This window comes from Orcinus orca, chromosome 13 (genome assembly GCF_937001465.1).
Source record: "Orcinus orca chromosome 13, mOrcOrc1.1, whole genome shotgun sequence".
Classification (NCBI taxonomy): Eukaryota; Metazoa; Chordata; class Mammalia; order Artiodactyla; family Delphinidae; genus Orcinus; species Orcinus orca.
In genome coordinates this window covers 56,464,619-56,485,823 of record NC_064571.1, presented here as the reverse complement: position 1 = coordinate 56,485,823, position 21,205 = coordinate 56,464,619, and the positions used below count along the sequence as shown (strand labels likewise).

The 21,205-nt window shown below is 39.4% G+C and overlaps 1 protein-coding gene and 2 pseudogenes across 1 annotated transcript in view; 2 read left to right on the top strand and 1 right to left on the bottom strand.

The window, feature by feature from the left end:
- Positions 1 to 2,250: 2,250 nt before the first annotated feature.
- LOC125960821 (SS18-like protein 2) lies at positions 2,251 to 6,500 on the top strand (annotated as a pseudogene).
- Positions 6,501 to 8,633: 2,133 nt separating this feature from the next.
- PLEKHH2 (pleckstrin homology, MyTH4 and FERM domain containing H2) overlaps positions 8,634 to 21,205 on the top strand; it is a 131,600-nt gene continuing 119,028 nt past the window's right edge. Inside the window, exon 1 of the mRNA XM_049695984.1 lies at positions 8,634 to 8,860. The gene's annotated coding sequence lies outside the window, so the exon portion shown is untranslated. The remainder of the gene's footprint in view (positions 8,861 to 21,205) is intronic.
- Positions 8,784 to 9,489, bottom strand: LOC101279521 (dynein light chain 1, cytoplasmic-like; annotated as a pseudogene).

The window sequence follows — 21,205 nt, the reverse complement described above, 5'->3', positions numbered from 1 at the left end:
AGATTTGGATTGTTTCCAGGTTTTGCACTAACAATACTGCTGTGAAGTGTCTTTTACATGTCAGCTGATGAGTGTGTGTAGAACTTCCTCTACAGCAATTTTTTTCTAATTTTGACTGGGACTGATAGTAAGAAATACATTGTACCTTAAACCAAGTACACCTAAGTACTCACACATATATAACTGAAACAAAACTTTCTTGAAATATTTGTTATTCTACAAGAGCTATGTGCTCTGATATTTTCTTTTTTTTTTAAGTTATGGTAAAATACACATAACAAAATTTACCATCTTAACCATCGTTTTTTTAAAAAAAGGAGAAGAAAGAAACAACAGGCTCAAGGTGGAGCCACTAGCCCCCAGGACAGCAAACCAAGACTTAATGGCAGTTTCAGCCTGTCTCAAGAACAGAATTTCTGGAATTGCTTATCAGCACTAGAGAGATAATTTACCTGAAACAATCCTTTCTTTTCCTTTACTCATAACTTCTTTGTCCCACCCCATTTCTATAAAAGCTTTCCATTTTGTACCACTGAAGGAGTGCCTTCCTATTTACTAGATGGGATGCTGCCTGGTTCATAAATCATTGAATAAAGCCAATTAGATCTTCACATTTACTTGGTTGAATTTTGTTTTTTAACACCATTTTTAAGTGTTTTCCTTTTTTAAATATATGTTTCAGTCTCACTGAAGTAACTTCGTAACGATCAATGGATTACAACCCTTTTTAAATTTTGGCCCAACCATTTGAAAGTAAGGGGCATTTGAGAGTAAGACGTTGTGAGTCTTCCCCCCACAAAATGAGAGCATGAGCTAGGAGGCAAACAAACACAATTAACATGTATGTGCAAAGGTGGTAACTGCCATAGAAAAAATGGGGAATAGAAGAGAGTGAGGGGGAGATCTGTTGCCATTTTAAATAGAGTGGTCAGGGTAGGCCTCCTGGAGTAAGGATTTGCGAGAGATGTGGATACCCTGAGGAAGAGCATTCCATGTGGAGGGAACAGCCACTGCAGAGGTGTGTCAGGGCAGGAGCTTGGTGAGGAAGAACAGCAAGGAGGCCAGTGTGGCTAGAGCCAAGCCAGCAAAGGTATAGGTTATAGGGAATGAAACAAGGGAGTTTCAATTATGTAAAGCCTTACAAGGACTTTTACTGTAAGTGAAATGGGGAGTCATTTTGAGCAGAAGAGTGATAGGATTAATCTGCATTTCAAAAGAGTCCCTGGAGCTACTTTGTTGAGACTAAGACTTTAGTGGAAGTGGGAAGACTTCCCACTTCAATGAGCGAAGAGGCTATTGCTATAAACTAAGCAGGCAAGATGCTGGTGGCTCAGACCAGGAAGGTAGCAGTGGAAAGTGTGAAGAGTGGACAAATTCAGGATATGATTTGGAAGTAAGCCAACAGGATTTTCTGAAGGATGGGATATGGAGTATGAGGAAAAGAGTCAAAGATGATTCCAAGATTTCTGACCTGAGCAACTGGAAGGATGAAGTTGCCATTCATAGAGTGATCAGGGCAAAAGTTTGCTTGGAGGGGATTTGAATGAGTTTAAAAGAGACTGGGAGGAAAGGAATTGACAGTGACAAGATCAAGCAGCGACAATGGCGGTATAGTACACAGTGGCAAATAAATGGAATGGTAACTCCTAGGGGAAATAGAGGCAAGAGAAAGTTCAGGTTTTAAAGACTGAAAGAGTAACGTGTTTGGAAAAGAGCTTTTTTTTTGGAGTCAACTTGCACCACCAAATTGAGACCACTTTAAATTCTCTGCTTGGGTCTTTTCAGAACACAGCATGAATTTGGGCCATGAACCTTTTTTTAAGTAGCTATATATTTTATTTGTAAAAATGTAGTCCAAGGGAATTTTTAAAGAATCAGTAATCCTTGATATATAAAAGTATAAAAGAAAACACTTAAATGGCATCTTATGGTAAAAGTGGACTACATAAAATCATGAAAAGTAATCAGTATATCTGTGTTTTGTTAAGTGTAGTTTTACTTTAAATATGTACCTGTTAAAGCAGCATTTTCCCTTCAAGTAGGGAAGGGAATTTTTTTATAGTTATTTAATAACACATTTTCACACATAATGATTTTTTTAAGTTCTTTTACATTTGAAAGGATGTTTGAATAATTAAAATTTCACCTTTTAAAACCACAAAAAAGGGATTTAATTGCCTACTCATTTAATACTTGTTCATAAACTTCACTCCAATCACAGGTATCTACTATAATAGGTATTGTTTTCCATAACTGAAAATCTCAATGGAGTCTGTCAGTCTCAGAGTCACCCTTACATTTTAAAAAACACACTTTATGAGAATAATCTGCCAGTAGTGTATGGTGATTTACATAATTAAGGAATCCCTCCTAATAAGCCCTATTTAATAGCTTCATGTCTAAAATGAAATCCAAAAGCATATACTAGAGTATGAATATGAATATTTTATTGTTTGTTAATATAAGATGATATTTTCTGGCCAGGAGTCTCTCATGAGGTTGCAGTCATCCAAAGGCTTAACTAAGGGTGGAGGATCCATTTCCAAGATGACTTAACTCAGTGGTGCTTGTTGTTTACAAAAGGCCTTAGTTCCTCCCCATGTGGGCCTCTCCCCCAGGCTGCTTGAGCTTTCTCACAACATGGTAGCTGGCCTTCCCCAGAAAGAGCAAGGTAGAAGCTTCAATGGCTTTTATGGCCTAGCCACAGAAGTCCCACACCATGTCAACAATATCGCATTGATTACAAAGTTCAGTCCTATTCATTGTGAGAGGGGACTACACCAACCCATAAATGCCAGGAGGCCAGTATAGTTGGGGGGCCACTTTGGAGGCTAGCTACCACAGTCTATAACACATCTACAAATTTCTCTTGATACTTAAAATGTACTAACTAATAGATCACAACTAAGGAATGATTTGTTTACGAGTTGTTTGATTATAATTTCCACAGTATATCTTAAGGAAACACTAATGCTCATGTGTTCTTACAAACTTATTTGCCTTTAATGACATACATTTTCATAGAAGACAGCCACAGAATTTAAACATAAAACTAGGTTTACTAGATGCACGAGGATCCGTGGGGCCTGAGACTGGGTTTCAACCTGGCTTCCCAGGATGTTGGTAGCCTTCATACCAGACTGGCTGAGAGGCAGGGCAGAAGTCAATCAAAATGATCCAGTGGGTCCTAGAGGAGAATGACCAGCTGATCTGCTGTATCATGGAGTATCAGAACAAAGGCCAGGCAAATGAGTGCACCCAGTACCAGCATGTGTTACACAGAAATTTCATTTATTTGGCTACTATCACAGATGCCAGCCCAACCATTGCTTCAAAAGCAATGGAATAATCTTCCAGTTGACTGTTGTGAGAAGTCATTGAATGTAATTCATTTCCTATGAAGTAGAATCTTTACCATCTTAACTGCTTAAAACATGAATGAAACTTCTGTGACTCTCAAAAATGTGAAGAAAGCTACTAAGTTAACTGTATTCTCAATGTAAATATTTATTTTAATAATTAAGCAGATTCCCTAAAAAAACAAAAATAAAAAAAAAGGTTTGTTAGGTTTGTTATGAATGAGGCACATTTTAGATGTTCTTCAAACTTTCTTTTTTTATTTTATTTTGATTTAAAAAATTTTTATTTTTGGCTGCGTTGGGTCTTAGTTGCTGCGTGCGGGCTTTCTCTAGTTGCAGAGAGCAGGGGGCTACTCTTTGTTGCGGTGCACAGGCTTCTCATTGAGATGGCTTCTCTTGTTGTAGAGCATGGGCTCTAGGCGTGCGAGCTTCAGTAGTTGTGGCTTGCGGGCTTAGTTGCTCCATGGCCTGTGGGATCTTTCAGGACCAGGGATCAAACCTGTGTCCCCTGCATTGGCAGGCGGATTCTTAACCACTGGGCCACCAGGGAAGTCCCAAACTTTTCCTTTCTAAAGAACTCTGATCTTATCCCTTCCCTACTTAAAAGCACATGATGGCGCTCTTTTATGTATTCTTTCTTTCCTTCACCAAACACCAGCCTCCAACTTGTGGGACCTTCTCAGTATTCCCTGAAAGCACTGATCTTTCATGCACTGTGCTCTCTGCTTGGAAGGTTTTTCTTGCTTTTTATTTTTCTCTTTAAGATTTTTTTTTTGGATGTGGACCATTTTTTAAAGTCTTTATTGAATTTGTTACAATATTGCTTCTGTTTTATGTTTTGGTTTTTTGGCTGGGAGGCATGTGGTATCTTAGCTCCCTGACCAGGGAGGGATAGAACCCGTACCCCCTGCACTGGAAGGCAAAGTCTTAACCACTGGACCGCCAGGGAAGTCCCTCAGAAGGTCTTTCTTATTCCCACCCGCAAAACTTCCTCACACTTGAAGATACATCTCACATGTCACCTCCTCAGTGAAACCTGACAAGAAATTCTTGTTTTTACTGCCAGTAGTTTTGTCTCAGCATTGTCACTTTGTCTCAGCATTGTCACTTTGTTGGGACATGCTAGTTATTTGTATGCTTGTCAGTCTTCCTATTAACTTCTGAACTTTTCCAAGACAGGAGCCATCTTTAGGTCCTTATTGACTAGTACAGTGCCTAGCGTGAGTAACTCAGCAAATATACTTGTTGGGTTAGGATAATAGACCATCAAGTTCTTTTCCAGTGTTAATGTGCAATGATGCTTACCTTACCACTATGTGGCAGCAAACTACAGAATTACTTCCACCTTTCAATAAGGAGTTCAGCCAGGATGAATGTTCACCAGACAATGGTTTTCCTGGGAGTAGAATTACAGGAGACCCTCACTTTCCATGTTGTTTATTTCTGCACCATTTGAATGATAGCATATTTTTTCATGTGGAATATAGAATTCATCCAGAAAAATACATAAAACAAATATTTACAAATAGATTTTAGCTTATTGACTTCTACCCAAAGTGAGTTAGAATAGCTTGTCAGCTCAGTTTAAATGCTATATTTATTATGAAGCATAACATTCAAATAGAAAATTACTTTGTTTATGAAAATTGCTCAATATTATGTTTTTAAAATTCATAGTGCTGCTTATACTTTTTACAAAATAATCAAATATTTAAACTTTAAAAGAAAATTTCAGTGAGTAACTTAAAAATTAAGTCATAAGGAAAATAGTTATAAAATAATATGACCCAGAAATATTAGAACAGCAAATCATATATACATTATGTTTACAACTTGATAAAAAAATGTGGATACTGTGAATAAGAGTTGGAAAATAATGTGTTTTGAAAAGCAGTTAATCAGGCTGGTAACATTATGAGTGAACTTTTTTTCTTCTTAAACTTTAGTGTAACACTAGTTTAATAGAGTTTTCTTTTAAGGCTTGTTTTTGTAGGTTGTAGAGTTGCTAATTGGAACACCCTCAAATTACTGAAAAGTTAATATTTTTTACCAGCTGAATTTTATTATTGTCATTTTGAAGAAAGGCAGCAATTGTGTTGGGCACAGATGGGAAAACACAAAAATTTTAAATACATAGCATCATCTTTGATTAAAATGCTTTTGAAAAGAAAATATATTTTTTTAATTCTTGTTGCAAAAAGCAGTCTTATTTCCCCCACATTATTCTGCCACCCCAAAACATCTATCATTTGGGAGCCCATGTATGGACTATATCTGAGAAAGACCAATGAGGAAGATTTGCATCACCCAGTCCATATGGCAATCCCAATTCTCCGTCCTCTCCAGAGGAGGGGACTTGTAGATACCTACCACTGTTTCTTTGGGACATCTGGAGAAGAAATCTCTAGCACAGGAAGAGATGGAAAGTTTAATATAAATTTTAGAGAGTAGGACTCTGCTGGGTCCTGCAAGGGAAGAAAACAAAGTTTGTAAAATATAGAATCTCTTGGAAAAGGTAAAGATTGTGTTAAGTTTGTTTTCCTTTTTTAAGTATAGTTGATTTACAATATTGTGTTAGTTTCAAAAGTAAAGCAAAGTGATTGATTCAGTTATATATATTCTTTTCCATTATAGGTTATTACAAGATATTGAATATAGTTCCCTGTGCTATACAGTAAGTCCTTGTTGTTTATTTTATATATAGTGGTGTGCATCTGTTAATCCCACACTCCTAATTTTTCCCTCCCCCCCTTCCCCTTTGGTAACCATAAGTTTGTTTTTTTTGTCTGTGAGTCTGTTTCTGTTTTGTAAATAAGTTCATTTGTATTATTTTTTAGATTCCACATATAAGTGATATCATATAATATTTGTCTTAGTCTCACTTACTTCGCTTGGTTTGATATTCTCTAGGTCCATCCATGTTGCTGCAAATGGCAATATTTCATTTTTCATGGCTGAGTAATATGTTCCATTATGTGTGTATCCTGAGTAATATTCTATTCCCCGTACACACACATACACCATGTCTTCTTTATCCATTCATCTGTCGATAGACACTTAGGTTGCTTTCATATCTTGGCTATTGTAAATAGTGCTGCTACAAACATTGAGGGATATATGCCCACGAGTGGGAATTCTGGATCATATTGTAGCTCTATCTTTAGGTTTTTAAGGAACCTCCATAGCGGCTGCACCAGTTTATTATTTGCACACTTTTTTTTTTTTTTTTTTTTTGCGGTGTGCGGGCCTCTCACTGTTGTGGCCTCTCCCATTGCGGAGCACAGACTCCGGACGCGCAGTATTTCAGTACCCCCAAATACTCTTTTTCAACTGCTCTACTTGTCATGAAAGGTACTTAAATGGCATAGTCATGAAAGGTACTTAAATGGATTTAAAAGATGACTAGAAGGCCCAATGGACAGAACTCAGTGACTAATTGAGTATAGTAATAAGTGAAAGACAGGAATCGGGGATGATTTCTAGGATTTTGTTTGGAGTGAAGACACTCCTAGTGGTCCTAGGCCTCTGGCAGGACTGAGTTGAGATCCAGCAGAGTAGCTGCTTGGAGCATTTTGGGGTGTGAGTAAACATAGTTAACACTCTTGCCCCTTTCAGGAAAAACCCAATTCACTTCCGTAGGCACTTTTGTTAGAAAGACTACAAAAAGGGCCATTCAACTTTATTTTAAATATCACACAAAAATAGTATCTTCTTTCAACTGAATGCTCCACCCTAGTGTCTCATGGTACCAGCTCTCCAGCAGCACACTAATTTCAGAGCTTACAGCCTACTTTTCCTGGGGTTACTTTGTCAGAGCTTCTGCCTACTTTGGGCAGAATTGGCTTAGAACTGGGTGAGGCTCTGCCTGCCTGAGAGAGGAGGGACTTGAGCCAGGAGGGACCAGGGAAGGTTAGCTCTGGCAGATGGTAACAATAAAGGCCAGTGTTAATGGGGCACTCACCACGAGTCACACCTCTTCTCAGCCCTTCACAGAGGTCAGCTCACTTAATCCTCACACAAATGTATGAGCTAATTACTGTCTCCATTTTGCAAATGAGAAAACTGATTTTTCTAGAGGTTAAGAGAAAGGATTTGAGTCAGAGACCCAAGTGTGAAGCTTTACCACTGACTAGTAAACTAAGATCTTTCAGCCTCAGTTTTCTCATCTTTTAAAAATGGCTGTAATAATAGCTACTTTGCTACATTTTTGTGAGAATTAAATGAGATAGCACATGGTAAGTGCCTATCAGGGTTTCTGGAACAGAATACATGCACAATAAATGGTCTATTATTTTTCCCATTCATACTTGACTCTCAACCACAAGCCCTCTTGGGCTCACTGCCCCTCACTTAATTTTCAGTACTTCCTATGATAGGCTGAATAAAGGCTCCCCAAATATGCCCATGTGGTAATCCTTGGACCTGTGAATGTGTTATCTTACATGGTAAAAGGGACTTTGCAGATGTGATTAAACACATTTTGAGATGAGATTATCCTGTATTATCCAGGTGAGCCCAGTCACAAGGGTCTTCATGAGAGGGAGGAGGATTGAAGTCAGAAAAAGATATGATAACAGAAGCAGGGTTTAGCAGGATCTGTTCTGAAGATGGAGGAAAGAGCCACGAGCCAAGGAATGCAGGCAGCCTCTAGAAACTGGAAAAGACAGTAAACAGCCCTGCTGACACCTTGATTTTTAACTCCATAAGACCCATTTCAGGCTTCTGACGTCCAGAAGTATAAAAAAATTTTTAAGTGTGTGTTGTTTTAAGCTACCAAGTGTGTAGTGTTTGTTACAGCAACAATAAGAAACTAATACACTCCCTAACTGAAAAAGAAGAGTGTGGACACCAAGCTGCACACCTCCATTGACCTCAGTGTCAAAGCCAGACCAGCTCCAGGGTATTCACCTGGCAGGCTGCCCTCAGCCCCTTAGCTCAGACAGCCTTAGCGCTGGTGAAACTAAACCCTGTGTAGCTGGGATTTTTGTGTGGTGCTTTTTTTCTATTCCTTTTTTAATTTAAAGAATAGAAATTAATTTTTTTTTTTTCATTACGCGGGCCTCTCACTGTTGTGGCCTCTCCCGTTGCGAAGCACAAGCTCCAGACGCGCAGGCTCAGCGGCCATGGCTCACGGGCCCAGCCGCTCCGCGGCATGTGGGATCTTCCCGGACCGGGACACGAATGTGTGTCCCGTGCATTGGCAGGCAGACTCTCAACCACTGTGCCACCAGGGAAGCCCCGCTAGTTGCTTTTTAACCACAACAAACTAGTACCGACAGCACCAGTACAAAAGATCGCAGTAAAGGTTCAAAGATCAAGGTGTTCTCTTAGCAAGGCTGAAAGATTCAGTCTCTGGTCTTTGGAATTTAGGCTGCAGTCCCTATTTGTGGGTAGATCCCTGGGTGCCCGGCACAATCCACGTTTTCAGTCGGATTTGAACGGAAGAATGGCCACTTGGCCCAGAGGTAGAAGTGGATGCGGTGTTGGGTATCCCGTGTCACGTGAGTACCGAAGTTCCTCCCCCTCCACGCAGCGCCAGGTGGGGGTGTACTTCTTAGCAGACTCCTTGCGGTTTGGGGCCGCAGTGCCCTCCTCTAGGTCGTACTTCTCCAGCCCCCAGTACCGCACTCCACCGAGTCCTGTGGCATCTCCTCGGCACCGCTGCATTTTTCATCACGGCCTTCTGGTCGCAGGTGGTTCCTATAGGGCCAGGTCTGGCAGACAGCTGCGGTCTCCTACGGGAGACCTAGCGGGCACATGTAAGCCTGAACCAAGCTCTCCTGGCTTGGCTGGCGCTAGCCTCTGCCTATGCCTGGTCTTTGGTGTGGAAATGGGTAAATTCGGGCAGTGAGGGTCCATCCCATAGCATTGTGAAAAATTTGTGCAAACCCAGCTACTTCTTCCTGGTCTGGTAGCCCACACAAGCAAGAAGGGCAGGAGTTGAGGATTCCTGGAAGAAATAAACCATGCACCGCAGCATGCAGGAAACATTTGTGCTGTTCTAGGAAGGGAGCATACCTCAGAGGATGCTACAAGAGGAGGAGTAACTGCCCAGCCCAGGAGTCTGGCTTAGACTAGCCCCTCACCCTAGAAGCCAGGCAAAGTCCCTCCACCTCCTACAGGACGCCATCCTGGCCCCCCATACTCAGAGCTCTCCTGGACTAGGGAGGAACACATGTGGTCCCTTCAACCAGACCCCTTCCCTCAACCCCAGTCATTTTCATTTGTTCCTTAACCACAGACCTTTAAAGCAGGCAGGGCTGGGATTCTCATTTTACTGATGGAGAAATATATTCAAATGGAACAAATGGCCAATGTGCAGTGGTTCAGATGCTTAGTCCAGGGCTCTTTCCATTATATTTGAAACCCTCCTTTTTATATGCAAATGAGGCCAAGTGTGTCGGTGACACTTTCCTACAAAATGAAACAATGCCGTAATAACAAGGTCTTGGGGAATTAATGGTACTAAATGGGTAATTTGGGTTTAATGTTAAATCCTGGAGTGGGTGACCCAGGGCCAGAAAGAGTGGCTTTCTGCATGTCACCTCTGCCATCTGGTGACCAAATGACAATATAACTAAAACAACTGTGTATTGATACTGTCATCATAGAAAAGTCACGCATGACCCAGAAGCTGAGTGAATGATTTGAGTGTGAGCTCTGACTTTTAGGGCCTGAGATGATAAAAATAAAATGTTAAGTCTACAAATAAAGGTCAGAGTTTTCCACAATTATTTCTGCTTAGGGTGAGGAACCTCATAGTTTACAATGGAAGAACCCCTTCATCCATTTAGACAACGAATATTTATTAAACATTATCTTAAGTCAGTTCCTAAGGAAACAGATTCTAGGCAGAGATTTGCATAAAGGAGGGTTACTGGGGAATACTCTTGAGAACAACTTTTGTAAGGACTTGAGGGAAACAGAACTGGTCAGAAAGGGTTGAAAGGGGATGAATTTGCTACAGAGGCCTTAGCCAATCCTACTGAGAGCTCTGGCGTTGGCTTGGCAAGGGACAGAGCCTCTGTCCTGCATGAACCAGGTATTGGATCAGGTAATGAGCCATCGCAGCTGAGACTAGCCACATCTGAGGGAATGAATGCCTTGGTGGTAAAGTGGAGATCTGGGCAGCACGTCGCAGCATCCACTACAGACCCCCCTACTATGTTGTGTGCACTGTGCCATGGTCTAGTGGTATGATATTGAACAAGACAACATCTCTGCCTTCAGAGGTACCCACAGGTGTATAGTTAAAGAATAAACAAACAAATGTTGTAGAAAATTATCTTGTAACTAGAAAATGTATCCCCTAAACTTAACAAAGAAAAATCCTTGCCTTTTATTGATGGCAATAAAAAGTTTGAAAATATTTAGGGTGAAAAGTGAATTCACTCTCTGCTGATATAAAAATTGAAGAAGAAAAACAAGTCACCCAGGAACAGTTCTAGAGAAACTTGCCTAGTAAATGTAACTGAAGAAGCTGGAGATTACTTTGGCGTTTGTCTGTAATGGACTGTGGATCCCTTCAGCTCTACCCAAGAATAGGCGATGGGGCTTTATTTCTATCCTGGGGCCTTCAAGTAGTCTTAGCTATTGGAAAAGAGGGCTGCCTTTGCAAGTGGGGATGTGCTGGCTACTGATACTGATTCTGCTCTGTCCACTTGGTGCCCCTGACCCAATCCCATTGTCCCAGTCATCCTCTCCCCTACGTCCCCTTTGTCCCTCCCTTTCTCCCACTTGAGGAATTTTTATTTCATCTCAGAGAAAAGCACTTGGACTTGCCTGTTATCCCAGCCTGTTACTTATAGCATGACAATGAACTCTATACCTTGTGCTCTTTAGGGCTTAAAAAATTTGAAATACACAAAACTATTTCTCTGCCATGGGTTTCAGAAAAATCATGTGGGACTTAAAAAGCCAAAAATTGCCTTCTTTTTCCTCTGGTTGAGCTGTGGTGTCCATTCCCTGAAGCAGGAGGGGTGGAATTGTCCTAAAGGTTTGGGTAGGGCAGAGGACCATAATAGAGGTACCTGTTGACCATTCTAAACTCTCTCTATTCAGAGCTTCAGATGCTGGCCTTCAAATGAACATCTCTATTTGGATGCCCTGCCTCAAACTCCTATCCGTTTTTGCTTTACTTCTAACTAACTAGCTCCTTCCCCCGAATTCTCCATATAACTTGTGCCCTAAACAAGCAAAAACTCTGAGAATCTTTCTTTCCCTTGAACTCCACTCCCTCCCAGCTGACTAATCACCAAGTTCTAGATAGTTCCATATTTGCTATCATTGTCCCAATTCAAGACACTGCTAACAACCTCCTTACCCTGGCACCATTGACATTTTGGACGAAATGATTTCTTGTGAAGCTGTCCTGTGCATTGTAGGATGTTTAGAAACATCCCTGGTCACTACCCACTAGATGTCAGTAGCACACCTTTGTCGTGAGAAAAATGTCTCCGGACTAGTACTGTGTTGGGCCATGTTGGAGCCTGAGGCAAAAGGAAAAATCTGTGCCCTATATACAGTTATCAAAATGTCCTATCATATTTTGAACCACGTGGAACAAGTTAATGAAAGTCCTACAACAGCAAGAAGACTGAATTTCTTCTATGCTAATGTAAAATTTGAAGGAAAACAAAAAGACATCCAGAAACCATTCCAGAGAAACTTTGCAGGGCCCAGTACAAACTAAAACTACAGGGCCCCTTCTTTAAAAATTATAAAGAATTTCAAGACAGTGACAGCAGAGCAGTAAACCAATTGGGGGGCCCCTCTAAGTGTGGGGTCCTTCTGCATGTGGGGCCATGTTCAACTGCACAAGTCTCACACCCTTGAAGCCAGGCCTGAACACCACATTACCCAATTCACCTGCTGGGAAATGTGACAGTTATGTGGGCCCTGGGAACCCCAAGCAGATTGGAAACAACTGTTCCTATTGCACAATAATACAGGGCCCTAAAACACAACATTGTGAATTTTTGGCATTCATTTTAATTTTTTCAAAATGTTACATTAACATATTATCTTGGTTACTGAGGATTTTGGCACCCTCTTAAATTTTGCACCCGAGGTGAATTCCTTCTTAATCTGAGCCCCGCTCCAGACTTTGTCAAATGTTCCTGCTGATTTAGAGCAGTGATTCTCAAACTTTGGCCTGGATCAAAATCACCTGGAGGACTTGTTGAAACACAGACTGGTGGGCCCCAATCCCAGAGTTTCTGATTCAGTAGGTCTGGAGTAGGGCCTGAGAATTTGCATTTCTTAGTCCTCAGGTAATGCTGAAGCTGCTAGTCCAGGGCACACTGAGAACCACTGCTTTAGAGCCATCCTCCATGTCATGCCAGTGAGAATGATATTTCAAAAATACAAGGCACTTCTCTGCTTAAAAAGTGGTCCCCATGTCCTATAGAGTACAATAGATGCTACTTGGCATGGCATATATTACTCTTATGGACCCCCTATTGTGCCCCCCGCATGATGCTCTAGTAATATGGAACTGGATAACTCTTATTAAACATCCCTTAACACTCAAATCAGCTGTCATCATCTTTAGAAACCTTTTTTAGGCCTCTATATTGAGTTAGGTGTCTTTTATTTGTCTTCTCATTGAACACTGAGTATAGCTCTCTATTGCATTGAACTTGGTACAAAAGTCTACCACATCAGAGAGCAGAATCCTGGAGGACTGGGATTATCTTTATTCCTCTAGTCCCTGCTATAGTCTGTTGCAAACAAGTGCTCCAATAGCATCTAAAGAGCTGAGCTGGACTCACCCAAATGCCATTCTATTATAGCAGAGTAAAACAAAGAAAAAAACTATGACCTCATGTGACAGCTATAGATTTAAGTACACAAGGGGAGCACAGCTGAGTCTCAAGAGTCTTGAGGTTTAAGAGTCTGGCAGACAGTTTTCCAAATATCTATAAGAGTCGAATGCTTCTTTAATGGAATATTAACCCTTAATGTGTAACTGGTGACCTTTAGATCCTACTGATAGTAATATCCGTATAAGCTATGAAAGACAACAGCTAGGGAAGAAAAACTTGAAGCATTGGTTAGAACCAGTAAGAAATGCAGTCAGAAAGAAAGAGCAACAGAATAGAATGATCTAGGATAACGTGGATAGGAAAAAAAGAGCACAAGAGAAAAAAATCTTAGATTCAAAGGAAAAGTTTTTTTTTCACTAAAAGGTAATTTTTATAATGTTAAAATTCTTCAATAATATCTATTACTTTGAAAATATTTCAAGAAATCATTTGGCTTCATTGCTTTAAAATAAGTTTGAAGAATCATTTTATGGTTCTTTTATGATCAACACTAAACTTCAAAGTACAGAGCTACCATATGAATCAGTTTAAGTGAAGTTTGTTTGGATAGTTGGCTCCTGAGGTCATGGAAAAAGGATGGGAAAATGAAATTCACAGCACCGCAAAGGAAAGAGTGCTCTGCAATCCGCCATGGAAAATGTTAGATGTCTTTTGGGACAAAGTAAACCAAAATTCTGACTTAAAGGTATTGCCATCAAACTTAAAGAAAGGAAGCCACATGGCAGTGCTTCAAATCCAGTAATACCTCTGAGAAAAATGTATTTGTAGTATAATTCCAATATACTGATTTCCATCATACATCTTTGGTGTTTTCCACACGTTTTTAGATACACATATTTTTGTTAGGGAAACTTGAATATAACCTACCTCATTTGAAATCATGACTGTACGTTCATGGAATAAGACTGTGGTGAATACAGAGGTCCTGCTTCAAGGAAGGACTTGCTACCCAGGCTGCTCGGAATTCAGTGACCAGACAGCTTCCAGCTGTCACTCCCATCAGGGTTTCCCTAAACCGTTTGCCATATCCAAGCTCACACCCTTCCATCTGAGTATTGATCAACTGATGGTGTTCTTAATATACTTGTGGTCACTGTGGAACAACTCTGACTGGGGTCATGTGTGCTGTCAAACTCTCCATGGCGTTTCCTGAGCCTTAGGGGAGCCTACATTGCAGTTCTTGCTCCAATCCTACATCCTCCCCTTCCAGCCAGAAGTTGGTCCCTAATATCGTGCACATCAAGCCCCGTCTCAGCTTCTGCTTTCATAAAACTAATTGGAGACAAATATTAATAAACTTATGGAATAAGACACATTTGTGGTTCTTCACCTCCTTTATTACTCAAGTAAGAGCTAGAAGATAGATAGATAGATAAAATAGATAAAATCTATGTCTATATTTATATTAGTTTTTACTTTGCAGTCATTATTTTCTTGATGTAGGAAAGTCCTGGGATTTTCTAGTCATTGTCTTCTCCAAGTACTACTAGAATCAAGAAATTACATACAGAATCAGTACTAATTATTCATTCAACAAACATTTAGCGAGTGCCTACTCTCTGCCAGCCTCTTGGAGTTCCTAATGCCTAAGGATACAAAGTATATAAGACATATTTTCTGTTCTCTAGGGAATTCCATCTAGTGTTGAAGAAAAATATTGGTAAGGGCTAGAACCGAGGAAACACTGATTATAGGGATGGGACAAAGAAGCAAGTGACTGCATCAGCTTTTGTGAGGCAGGAGAAGCCACATAGCAAAAGGTTTTTCAGGATGTAAAGGTGATTAAGCTATAAACAGGGTGGCATTCCAGCCTTTCCCAGCACAGGGAACAACATGATGTAAGACATGACACAAATCGGTGCCTCTGGGGAGCGTAAATCTTTAATCTGACAACAGCCTCTCTCACTGTTCAACCTTTCTGGAGACCAATCTCTGCGTGAAACACTCTTGACTCTACTAATATTTCACTTGGAGTAACTCCTTGTCCTTCACGTCTTTGTTAGGATATTACTTCCACCAGGAATTCTTCCTTGATTCCCTTAAAGTTGGCTAGATGAGTCTGCTGTACAGTTCAGTGTCTAGTACTTCCACTATTGCAGCATTTATTACACCGTGCTCTAATTGTCAATTTACTTGTCAGTTTGCCTCTGAGTGGACCATAACCTCCTTGAAGGCTATCACTCGAGGTTAGTCACCTCGAAGTCTAGTCATTGTTCATCACCAGATCTCAACATACTGCCTGAAAGATAAAAGGTATTGTTTGTTTGATGAATAAATGAGAGAAGCTAAGTGCAATGGACTTAGGAAGGCGTACTTTCTTTATTGAATAAACACTTATTTGTGCCCATCAAGTGCCTACATCTCTAGGCACTGAAAATAACAAGAATGAAAAGAACAAAGAACCTCATGGAGCTTACATTCTAGTGGGGGAAGACAGACAGTAGACAAACTGCTATAAATATAAAGCAGGATGGGGAAGGAGAAGTTTGTTATTTCATATAGGGTGGTCAGGGAAGACCTCGTTCTTAAGGTTATATTTGAGAAAAGTCCCAAGGAAATGAGGGAATGAACTATAAATATTTGGCAAATAAGATATGCATTGGAAACATCATCAGCAATACTTCTTAAAACTACCCCATGAATGTTGGTTCTACATCATGGCTAATTTCTCTCAGCTATTTTGGGTAATGTCATGAAGGATTTTTGTTAAATTCTGACTTTTATTGTGGCTATCTCTTTAGGTACTAGCAAAACATCTCAAGGTTCTTTATTTCACAGTGCATTTTGCAAGGATTCCTGTAATGGTCAGGAAACTTCTTTGTTTCTAAAGCCTTTTAAAATCATAGACTAACCCAAACAATACCCACTATTAGTACAAATGTTTTATCTTTTGTTACCTGGCACTGGGCAAGAGCAATTAATATGGCCATTGGAACTGATTTAATTTCCGTGAGAAGCTTAAATTTCAAGGGAAAATTCAAGACTGTGCTAAACTAGCCTGCTTGGCAATTTTTAGTTTTTCTTTTTAAGGATGAGCCACCACAATTAAATCAGGGGTACTCAAGAGAGTCTCTGTAAGGTCCATAAGGGATGTGGAGAGTTCCCTGATAGGGGTTAAGTAATCACAGGGTTCTCCTTTTTTCAGGTAAAGGAAGGAAGTGACTGTGTTTGTGTTGTAGTGATATGGGAGGAGAAATACAACAATATTTTATAAAGATTAGGTGACCAGCTGAAAAGGGATGAGCATTTTCTATCAATAGCAGAGTCTATATAGCACAGGAACCATCAAGGTTAGTGAAAACCTTAAAACAAAATCAGTTAAAGTTTTCACACATTTTACTATTGCCGTCGTACTTTCGGACAAGGTAGCTATGTTTTGGCTACTCAGTGAAATGCTGAAATGAGCAATAGGCCTCTGAAGATTACCATGTATTTGCATTAATACCACTAGTATTTATTCAGATTCTGTATGAACAAAAATGGAAATAGGAATTGTGGATCTAGAATCCTGGAAGACACATTTTTGCGGTACGCGGGCCTCTCACTGTTGTGGCCTCTCCCGTTGCGGAGCACCGTCTCCAGGCGCGCAAGCTCAGCGGCCATGGCTCATGGGCCTAGCCGCTCCGCAGCATGTGGGATCTTCCCGGACCGGGGCACGAACCCATATCCCTTGCATCGGCAGGCGGACTCTCAACCACTGCGCCACCAGGGAAGCCCTGGAAGACACATTTTGATAGGCAGTTATTGTACCAGTCTTTGTGCTTGTACGTGAGCATGTCATTTTTTTCCTTAAACTTGAAAAGTATCCAATCATAGAAAGTATTTTTATTTAAGAAATATATTTTACTTAAGTATAACTTGCATTAGAAGATAAACTCTCTTTTTATTGTCAGTTTTTTTAAATTCTAAGTTTGTTAAACAGAAGAACTCATACAGGTTGTTTTTTTTTTAATTAAGTAATTATTTATGGCTGCGTTGGGTCTTTGTTGCTGTGCACGGGCTTTCTCTAGCAGCCGTGAGCGGGGGCTACTCTTTGTTGCGGTGCGCGGGCTTATTGTGGTGGCTTCTCTTTGTTACGGAGCACAGGCTCTAGGCACACGGGCTGTAGTAGTTGTGGCATGCAGGCTCAATAGCTGTGGATTGCAGGCCACATGATCTTCCCAGACCATGATCTTCCCGGACCAGGGCTCGAACCCGTGTCCCCTGCATTGGCAGGTGGATTCTTAACCACTGCGCCACCACGGAAGTCCCCAGGTTTTTAATTAACTAAAATTTGGACAATTTTAGACAAACCTAATCATTCCTATTTTCCTTTCTTTTACTGAGGGATGGAGCAAATCTTTGTGCTACCTACGAGTCATTTTAGGGAACTGAAAGATAGCTCAGGCGTAAAAGGCATTTTAACAGTTCTATTATTCTGAATTTGAGGCCTGAATTTAGGAAAGGCAACATCGAGAGTGATTAAAGAGGCAGATTCATAAATATCTAAAGACAAAACAACTTGCAGCGAAGTTCTAAAAACATAGCAATAAACAACAATGGTTGATAGGAATTCAACTTTTTTTCAAAAGTAAAGACTCTTGAAAAATGATTTAAAACTGTATCAAGAAGTACCAAAAGTTAGCAAAATAATTTTCTGATCTCCACTGATCTGTACATAAAATAACATTAATTTTATAGAAAAAAGATCCAAATTCTATTTTTACTCCCTATGTGTATTATTCATGTAACAATTTGCAGTAAAGGACTTATTTTTTCTTTTTAAGATTTTTTTTTAATGTGGACCATTGTTAAAGTCTTTATTGAATTTGTTACAATATTGCTTCTGCTTTTTTATGTTTTGGTTTTTATTTTGGTCCCAAGGCATGTGGGATCTTAGCTCCCCAACCAGGGATTGAACCTGCACCTCCTGCATTGGAAGGTGAAGTCTTAACCACTGGACCACCAGGGAAGTACCTAAAGGACTTATTGAGATGCATTAATATGTACTCAATCCCACATACTTAAACAGATATATAAATATTAAAATAGATCTTAATTTGAAGTCTTTATAGTTTTAAAATATAACTTAGTAGTAGAGTAGATAAAACAATTTATATAGCATAGTAAATTTGCCATCTGAACAAACTATAACTTTCTTAATAAAAAACAAAAAATCATATGTATTATCATTGTATATATATTTGTATTTAAAAATATTTTTGTATGTAGTGTAATTAAACAATTATATTAATTGCCATATTTAACCAAGGTAACCAACTTTACTTTCCTCAGACACAAAAGAAAACTAGAAAATTGAAAAACAAAATCTGTTTTTATCCTTTAGCATTTATTTCATATAATTCTAACAAATCTGAGGAGGCAAAAATAACTAAGTTGTGGGTGTGTGAGTAATATCATTTAAATGTATTTGCAAATTTTGTTTATCTATTGTCAATTTAAGTAATAAGGTAACTTAAAATTTTGTTTAGTGACCAATTTTTGTGTTTCTTTTTTTAGGAACTGTCTCTGCATCCAAAGATTTTTTATTAATTAACTTAGTCATTTGTCTAAGGTTTTAAAGTTAAAGATCTGGAAATCATAATTTAGCTAACACATTAAATCCTTATGATTTGTAACACTGTACAAACTTCATAAAACTAAACCCTTTGAACAGACATTGATCATCATTCCAATTAGCTGAATACGATTTTACATGTAGAATTTTTTACTTAAAACAAGTTATGGAAACAGTGGCAATTTATTTAATTCATAAAACCAACGTGGGAAATTTAAGATGTTTGAATCACAAGAAATGTGATTAAATGGTCTTAACTGACTTTATTTTTATAGGGTAAACTAATTTTTAAAGACTCAATCACAACAAAAATTCTTCTTTTAACTTAAAGTTGAACGCTTTTCTTCCTATAGTATAGATGTTATGCAGGCTAATATGTAAATATACTCTTTAGTGTCAATAAAAAGGAACATGGTTTAATAACTTTTTTTTTCTTTTAGATCTTTTTGACCGCTTACCTGGACTATACTCCTAGAGTGAGCACATAACAACTGATGCGTCTTTTAAATTAATTCATCTTTAAAGTTTCCCAAGAGAAGGAAAAAGAAAGGAAAAGAAACAGAAAAAATGTGAGGGAGCTGTCATCAGATAAATACAAAAAACATTTTTTAAAAAAGCTAATTATGTTCCCTCAGTAAGGAGGGGAAGAAAGGTTAGATACAGAAAAATAAATGTGATGTATATACACATACAAGACAGTGATGTGCAGTTGGTTTTGACAGAACTTGATTCCTTGAAAATTTCTATCCAGCTATAAATGAGAACATCAGATATCATTAATCTGTAAGTTACAAAAAAAAGGGGGGGATATTTCTTAAGCTAGACAAACTTTTCTCTTTTCGACAAACAAGACAATCTTCTTAAGAAAGTTTCTTCTTTTTTTTTTGTTCTGAGGCACTTCTCAAATGAACAACCTTGTTCACGTCAAAAGTTCCCTTGATTGGCCACCACATTCCAAACTGTCCCTCGTGAAACTGTGCCAGTTAGAAAGTCAAGTGTACAAGTTTGTATATAAAGAGAAAACAGGAAGGCAGCAGGTGTTTAGTCTGGAAGAGGTGCAGTTTTATACCGAGAAAAGCCCCGAGAATGGAATGCTCCGTAAGGACGGTGCTTGGCTAACTGTCCCCGGAGCTTGGCCAAAGGCCAACTGTAGCTAATCCAGAGCTGAACAGAGTCTCCTGATTCACTGCAGGTGAAATTAAACACAGCAGTTCTCAGGGAAACAAAGACAAGACTGAGGAAGAAGTCCTGATAAGGTCTGTAAAGGTGACCCATGGAAAAGTTCATTTAAACTTTTTAAGCTGGTCTGTGGAGAACTTTGAACTCCTTAGCCCTCGAGGCTTGCTCAGGATGAACTTATAGATTTCTTCTCCCTACAAATATGAAACTGTTCTTTTAAAAAGCTAATTCTGTTCTCTCTGCGAGGGAAGAAAGTTTAGATCCTCTCCCTGTAGAGTTTTCCTTTTACAAACAACATTCAAAATGCTTGTCAAGCAGAAGCAGGTGTTGGCTAGAAAATAATTTTGCCAAAGAGCAACACAAAACTGGTTAGGTTTTTAAAAAAAATCTTAAGGGATCTTATTCCTATGAAAACAAAATAAACCCAACACTGAAGGGCTTCAGTGAAGTACTGAAGCTCAATTTAGTATGTGCAGGTAGAGACACAGGGCTCTCAGATACACTCAGGATTACTGGGTTGAGGGACCTTTGCGTGGTGCTGAGGGCTTCCTTGGTGGAACATCTACTTAAGTCAACTCCCTACAGCCAGAGACCACCAGGAACATACTTGTAGTTAAACAAGTTGGGTTTATTGCAGCTAAGATGGACACATACTATGGGGAACCATGATGTTTCAGCAAGTGGGTGTAAAGAGGTAAAAGTAAGTGGGTATAAAACAAATGAGGCAAAATATATAAGTAAAGTGATAATAGGTAAAGTCCATATGCGTTTTCTCTGTACAGTTTTTATTCCTGCAACTCTTCTTTATGTCTGGAATTATTTCTAAAGTAAAAACTTAAAGAAAATAATAAATCTATTTAGGCTTCAATCACGTGTGTGTATACATATATACTGAAAGCTAAATTTAACTAGATGTCAGCTAGGCCCTCTCAGTCTGTATCGATTTGACCCAGTCTCCTCTCCTTGCAGCCCAATCCCCCACTTCACCCAATTCCATAGCTGGGGAAGAATTAAGGCACAGTGAAGATTTTTGTGATTTCTCTGGAGGCTGATATCCTTATGGTCACTTTGCCTCTGGGCTCCTGTTTTTCTGTTGTGTTTCTGTCCTACGTGTCAGATGTGAAATTTGGTCCCATCCTCTTACTTATGCAAAGCATTTATGAGCCTTGCAGGCATTGCAAGAGTTTTGAGTCTCCTGAGAGAAGCCACATCATGCGTCATAGAGCAAATAACCTAAAATCACACAGTAGACTTCCTGTTCTTAAAAAGCCTTTGGCCACACC